The sequence below is a fragment of the Brassica rapa genome, chromosome A01, assembly GCF_000309985.2.
Source record: "Brassica rapa cultivar Chiifu-401-42 chromosome A01, CAAS_Brap_v3.01, whole genome shotgun sequence".
NCBI lineage: Eukaryota > Viridiplantae > Streptophyta > Magnoliopsida > Brassicales > Brassicaceae > Brassica > Brassica rapa.
The window spans coordinates 17591232-17598094 of NC_024795.2; the positions used below are offsets into that span (position 1 = coordinate 17591232).

General features: G+C 25.2%; 2 long non-coding RNA genes across 4 annotated transcripts; both read right to left on the reverse strand.

Annotated features, from left to right (window-relative positions):
- Positions 1-373: 373 nt before the first annotated feature.
- LOC108872217 lies at positions 374-2095 on the reverse strand. Its single transcript, XR_001958989.2, has 4 exons — positions 1875-2095; positions 1247-1308; positions 1081-1173; positions 374-744 (listed from the first exon to the last, which is right to left on the reverse strand). It is a non-coding gene; the product is annotated as an uncharacterized LOC108872217 (long non-coding RNA).
- Positions 2096-2196: 101 nt separating this feature from the next.
- On the reverse strand, positions 2197-3073 carry LOC103828847. 3 transcript variants are annotated; one of them, XR_004450735.1, is made up of 3 exons: positions 2790-3016; positions 2571-2715; positions 2197-2297 (listed from the first exon to the last, which is right to left on the reverse strand). It is a non-coding gene; the product is annotated as an uncharacterized LOC103828847 (long non-coding RNA). The 3 variants fall into 3 exon arrangements; XR_004450733.1 differs by having other exon boundaries at positions 2197-2715; positions 2790-3073; XR_004450734.1 differs by having other exon boundaries at positions 2197-2699; positions 2790-3065.
- Between the last annotated feature and the right edge of the window lie 3790 nt (positions 3074-6863).

The window sequence follows — 6863 nt, forward strand, 5'->3', positions numbered from 1 at the left end:
AATGGGAAGTTTTAAAAGCCAATAGTTTGGAATTTAATTCATTACATGTGACTATATGTACAAACACATTTAAAAAAAAACTTGATAGAAATACAAATGCAGGCAATACTTGCTTCACCATTTAATTATAATCCAAAGAATTTAATCATAATCCAACTGAGTTTCTATCATATTTTATAATAATTAAAGGAATTCTCCCACAAAAATTTTTATTTTAAAAAGTTCAGAAAATTTATATATTTTAGGAGCTAAAAGAAAGAATCTGGAGTGTGATATTACAGCCTTAGTTATATATCAGCGTTTTGTAATCGTGAACTACTGTTCTCTTGGAAAAACCAAATGGCACAACCATGATATTACAGCCTTAGTTATATATCAGTGTTTTGTAGTCATGAACTATTGTTCTCTTGGAAAAACCAAATGGCACAACCATGATATGTTATCTATAGAACACATACGTATAGATTGCTATGAATTTTTTCAGACCATCCATCCACGGAAGAACCCGTTAATAATATTATGTGATGTTGCAGAGTTGCTTGCATTTGTCATACAAATGATTGTAATGATCTTTCCATAAAAACAAACAAACGTCCCATGTAAAGGCCTGAAGAAACCTGCTTCTTAACTCGGAATGTTTGCTTGATAAGAGCTCATCCCTTGTTGTTGCTGTTGTTGATGATGTTCTGCGGAAGAAGAAGCTCCCCATAGTGATTGATTAAGGGCTGCATCACTTTCCTCCAACTGAGATTTATAGAGAGAGAAAGACAGCAATGTTTTAAAAAATCTCAAATGAATTCAATTTCTTGGGCTATAAGATTTTGATGCACTATCTTTCTCTTAAGATCTATGTTGGCTTCCAATATCATTTTCTCCTGTGAATAAATCAATATGAGAGTGTTGTATTGAGATTATTGAACAATGTAAGGTTTTTTATGTATCTTTATTTTGAGGTCAGATAGTTGATCAAGCATCGACCAAGCATGCCAATGAGAAAACAAATCCAAGATTTGGTACTGTTTTAAATTCTCTTTGGACCAAATCAAATATAAGCTTGTGATTTCTTGAGATTGTGTATACCTTTGTGGATCATTTTTGCCTTAGTGATGTATCTACTTAAAGTTCTAGCTGCTCAAGCTCATCCACTCCCATACCGGGTCACCTAGCAAATGCCTAAAGACAGAAGAATTAAGTAGCTTGAGATTTGGAGTAAGCATTTACTTTAAGATGTGTAATGAATCAGTACCGTTCTGAATGTTGTAGGATTTCAACTCTTGATTTGAGCTTCAAGTAGTCCTGGTACTTCTCCTGTCATTTAAGAGGAAATAAATTAAGAATAATTTTAACGTCGAGGATAGTCCTTGACAATTCATATATATATATAGAGAGAGAAGATATAGAGAAAAAGACTAGGATAGCACCAAACCAAGTTTTTGTTCCCAAAGTAGCACTCAAGGCTCAAAGTCACAAAAATAGGTTTCATTAAAGAGGTAAATATACACTTATACCCTTTGGGTTAATTAATCCAAACCTTAAGGTTTAGAGTTAAGGGAGTGGGGTTTTGGAATTAGGGTTTTGGAATTAGGGTTTAAAATTTTATAAAAAATAAATACTAAAATAAAAAATAAAAATTTATAAAACAGTTTCAAAAATTATTTTTAAACTATAAAAAGAAAATTTGAAAAAAAAATAAAAAAAAAATTCAAAATTTTTTTTTTAAAAAGAATTATAAAAATTTCGAATCTGAAAACATATAATCTGAAACTATAAATTTTTATTTTTATTTATTTTTATTTTTATTTTTTTTTATTTTTATTTTTATTTATTTTTATTTGTTTATTTAATTTAAACCAAGGATATTAGGGACATTTTACCCTTCAACGAATGTCATTTTTGTGACTTTCTCCTTCTAGTGCTCTTTTTGAGAAATAAACTTCAAAAGGTGCTATTATTGACAATTGCCCGAAGATATACAAGCAAGTCTTTAGCTGATCTGTTTGGATCCATGATTGTTAGAATATAGTTTACTTTCCAATTTATTTCAATGGTTTACTGCTTTTGTGGACTGCTTGCCATATGCTCTGTATCAACACTTCTTGTCACCTATTAAACAAAAAGCTCAGAAATTAGCTATATAAATGTCTGCGAATATTTATAACTGAACTCAAGTTCCAGTTCTAACACGTCTTTTGTTATCTGTCCATCAGCGATTATGAGAAGAACATGGTACCGGCCTCCACTTTCTTCCACAATCGTCATGGCTCTTTCGATGATGCGTGCAAAAGATGTCAGACCTGCTACAAAGCCAGGAAAAAAAATCAAGAAAGAGTACTTCTCATGTGTTATCATCAAACTCTCCAATCATATAAGACCAATGAGTATCATCAAATGCTGAAGCATAGCTGCATATATATATATATATATATATATATATATATATATATGGAAAAATACCAGAGATAGGACTTCAATTGGTTTCACATGCTGCACAGTACCATTGGATCCAAGTCGAACTATTGGAGATCTACAACATAATTTGGATAATTTTTTGAGAAGACAAGTATTCTTACGCAAGAGTCGCGACTTTCACAAATGGTGGAAACAATATCATTGATTCAATCTAATGCATCTTCGGTCAGATTTTCATGAACTCAGAAATCTGATTCCATCCTCTTCTTCACATGGCTTGTCCGGTAAACCTAAAATCGCATCAATCTCAAGGAAATCCAGGAGTAAGTTATTTATGTCTGAAATCAAACAGAACCCAAAGAGAAAGAAATAAGCAATACCTGTAGATCTTCCAACCATGGCTTTAAAACAGAAATCATCAAAGGCAAGCCCTTCCAATCATGGAAGCTGAAGATGTTTCCAAAGAGGATTGTGGGAAAGGTAAGTTTTTATGAGATTCGCGAAGACTTAAGAGAATCATCAATAGATGGAAAGATTAGTGGTAAATCTGAAACCAAAAAAAAATCTGAAACGTCGAAGAGGCGTCTTAAGAGACAACTAGATTCTGACCCGCCCTTTCGAAGGGCGGATATATTTTTTGTTTTAATTTTTTTGAGTAATTTAATTTTTATATTTGTGTTATTTTTTTAATTTATATTTGTGTTTAATATCTTATATATTAAAACAGAAGTCACAACCTTGATTCATGTGTGATTTTTTAAAAAATGGACCTAATGGACCTATTCATAGAAATTCATACTGCATTTTAATTCAGACTAATAATAAATAGATTTCTTAAAATATTTTAATCATAATATCTTTTGATATCTTTTCATTTTAAATATAAATATATTTATTTTAAAATCTAACGAATCTGTTTAAAAAGATTTTTACAAGATCTTCATTTTCAAAATTATATTTAAATATTTTCACTAATTTCGAAATTAGTTTAAAATATTATTATACATTAATATATTCAGTTATATAAAATGAAAAATAAAAAATCTATAATATTTTATTTATTATATAATCATAATCAATCATATTAAAATAAAATTATTATATTGAGCTAAATATAATAAAATTGTATTAAATTTATATATTTATATATTTTACTTTCGTAATTATAAAATATTTATGTTCAAAAATAAAATTTAATATGTTGGTAAGATGGGTTAACATTATCAAACTATATAATATTTGTATAAAAATTAACATGTATTTCTTTAAATTTAATAATATAACATCTTTGTAACTACTTTAATCATAATATATTTTTATTTTAAATATAATATATATTATATTTTAAAAATTCTAATAAATCTGTGTAAAAATATTTAAACAATAACTTAATGTATTTTAAGTTATTGTTTAGAAATGAAAATAAATAAATTATATCCTATTTTATCTATTTTTATAGTCTTGATCATGTTAAAATATAATTATTATACTAAAATAAATATGATAAAATTATATTCAATTGATAAATTTATAAATTTTATTTTCATAAGTATAAACTATTTATTTAAAATATAATATGATGATAGAACGGCTTAAAATTAACAAACTATATAATACATGTCTAAAAATTAACAAATCTTACACTTTTATATATACAATAATAAATTATCTAAAATGAATAAGCATAAAAATATTGATAAAAAGAAATCCAGTTTTGAAATACGGGTCAGAATTTAGCATAAATTAAATACAAAATATTTTTTAAATATATTTTCTCATGAATATATTAATTTGCTTAATAACTAAATGCAAATATAATAAGATAAATATATAATAAGAAGTGGTAAAATACATAGGTTTAAAAAATTAATTAATTATAACATGTAAATTATAAAATTGTTGTATTTGAAATAGTTATATAAATATTTAAGTATATGATTAACATTAAAAATATATACCATTTATTTTCTAAAATAATAATTTATGTATAGAAAAGTGAAAACAAACACCCGTACAGTTGCACGGGTCAAAATCTAGTATTCTATTCAAACACGATTATGATTGATATACTGGAACGGTTCTTAGAGTGTTATATCTGAAAACTAATATCAAATTCAATCCGCACCAAAAACCGAACAATGTTTTTTGAAAAATGTTTTAAAAAATAATTTTAATATATTCTGTTATATATATATATATATATATATATATATATATATATATAAATGGGTTAATATGATCTTCAGTAACTTTAAGTAAAATCACATTTAATAAATATTTTTAATCGAATAACCTATTTAAATTTCGTTAAATAAATATCATAGAATATATTTTTATAAATAATATTTATATATATATGTAAATGTGTAAATATGATTTTCACTAACCTTAATTATAATCACATTTAATATATATTTTCTAATCGAATAACCTATTTAAAACCCTTTAACTAAAACTCGTTGAATATATTTTTATAAATAATACTTCTATAATAATATCAATTTAATTAAATAGTTTTAATAATCTTAAATTTACTTCCAAAAATATACTTTTTAGATTTTGGTTGGACTAAATTTTCTATATCTTAAATGATTTTGTTAAATACTTCAATTTTGTATTTAGAATATGCTCATATATATTTAGTTTCAGATTGAAGCATGCTATTGATTTTGACAAAATACTACATTATTCGAAGGATTAAAGAATAAATAGCTAAAAACATATACTTTAATCCATTAGACATATTTTGTTTATATTTTGTTTTGCACCTATTAGACATATTGTGACTAAATATTAAAAACATATACTTCATATCTATTCTATCTAATAAATATGATATCTCTTATAATTAGGATATACAATTGATCTAATCCATATTAAATTAGAATTTTATATTTAATCTTACCTATTAGCAATATATGATATATTTTTAACTTATTTAAATATTCCTTATCGGTACCTTTTTTTCCTTAGCGGTACATATAACAAACAATATGTACAGACTTTACAAAACATTTACGATAATTCAAATTTTGGAACATTTTATGAACTGGAAATTAAAAAGTAAAATAAAATTAAAGAAAAACTTCCAGAATACACCATTTATAATCCATGACCAGATTAACTATTTGATAAAAGAAGATATATACTCCCTCTGTTTTTTAATATTACATATTCTAGATTTTTAACACATTTTAATAAAACACATTAAATTTGCATATTTTTTTGTGTTTATCTTTGTTTCATAATTTTAAACCGATAACAATTCAGTAAGTGCAATTAAGTTTTTTGAAATTTGCAATTAGTTAATAAAACATATCTTGAAAATATAAAAAATAGATCTTTTTAAAACAAATTTTTTTCCTAGAATATGTAATATTAAGGAACAGAGGGAGTATTATTTAGTGGGTCAGATAATTCAGTAAAGTGGGTCCTGATTATTTCTAATATAATTGATCAACTCTTCTACGTAACTGCTTCCTACGTCCATTTTAGTTAATTTTAGATTCAGTTACTCAATTATCTACATAATTATGAATATATCAACTGATGCAGTTATATTTGATGCAGTTATATAAAAATCATTTTTTTTTAAATTGGACTCAACTAATATCAATGGGGCATGTTCCTGTTTTAATAGTGAGGACGGGTATATTTTTTGTTTTAACTATATTTTTTGTTTTAATTTTTTTCAGAAATTTAATTTTCATATTTGTGTTTTTCTATGTAATCATATTTACGTTTTTCTTTGTAGTCATATATATGTAAATCTTAATCAAAATCTATTTTATAAAATAATAGTAATGTAAAGATTGATTTGGCATACACTCAATCTTTGTAATTATATGTCCGTATATCCGTTTTTTTAAAATCATATTTGTTTGTTCTAGATCTTTACCCGCGGGTATAATGTCCACTTAATAATATAAATGACCAAAAATATTTATGTAAAATTATTTTTATAAATGCTAAAGAAAATATAGCAAGTGTGTAATGAAAATAAAATAACTGTGTGTAAGGAAAAGAATGATTTTGGTTTCCTATTACAAACGACTAAAATCAGGAATTGATCAAGAAATTTCATTTATGGTAAGTATTAAGAATCAAACTTATTTGATTATGCTTGGAATTGGTTAAACCGAGTTTTGTAATTAATAAATTTGGGATCAATAATATTAAATTTCAGTGGCCTGGTGGCAATTGTTGGTTCAGTTGCTTGGAATTAGTTTCCTAATTTTTTTTTGTCGGCAGTTTCCTAATTCTATACGACAAAAGCTTGTTGTGCATTTTTATTTTTTTTTTTTAATAAGTGGCATAATTGTAATTTTCATCATCTTTTCCAGATTTTTTTTTAGGGTTTTGACACTGTAAATCTATTTTCATGCGGCCATCAACTATTTCCTTGTAAATTATCAAATTGTTGTGTGATTACGTATCAGTAGTCTCAAATACAT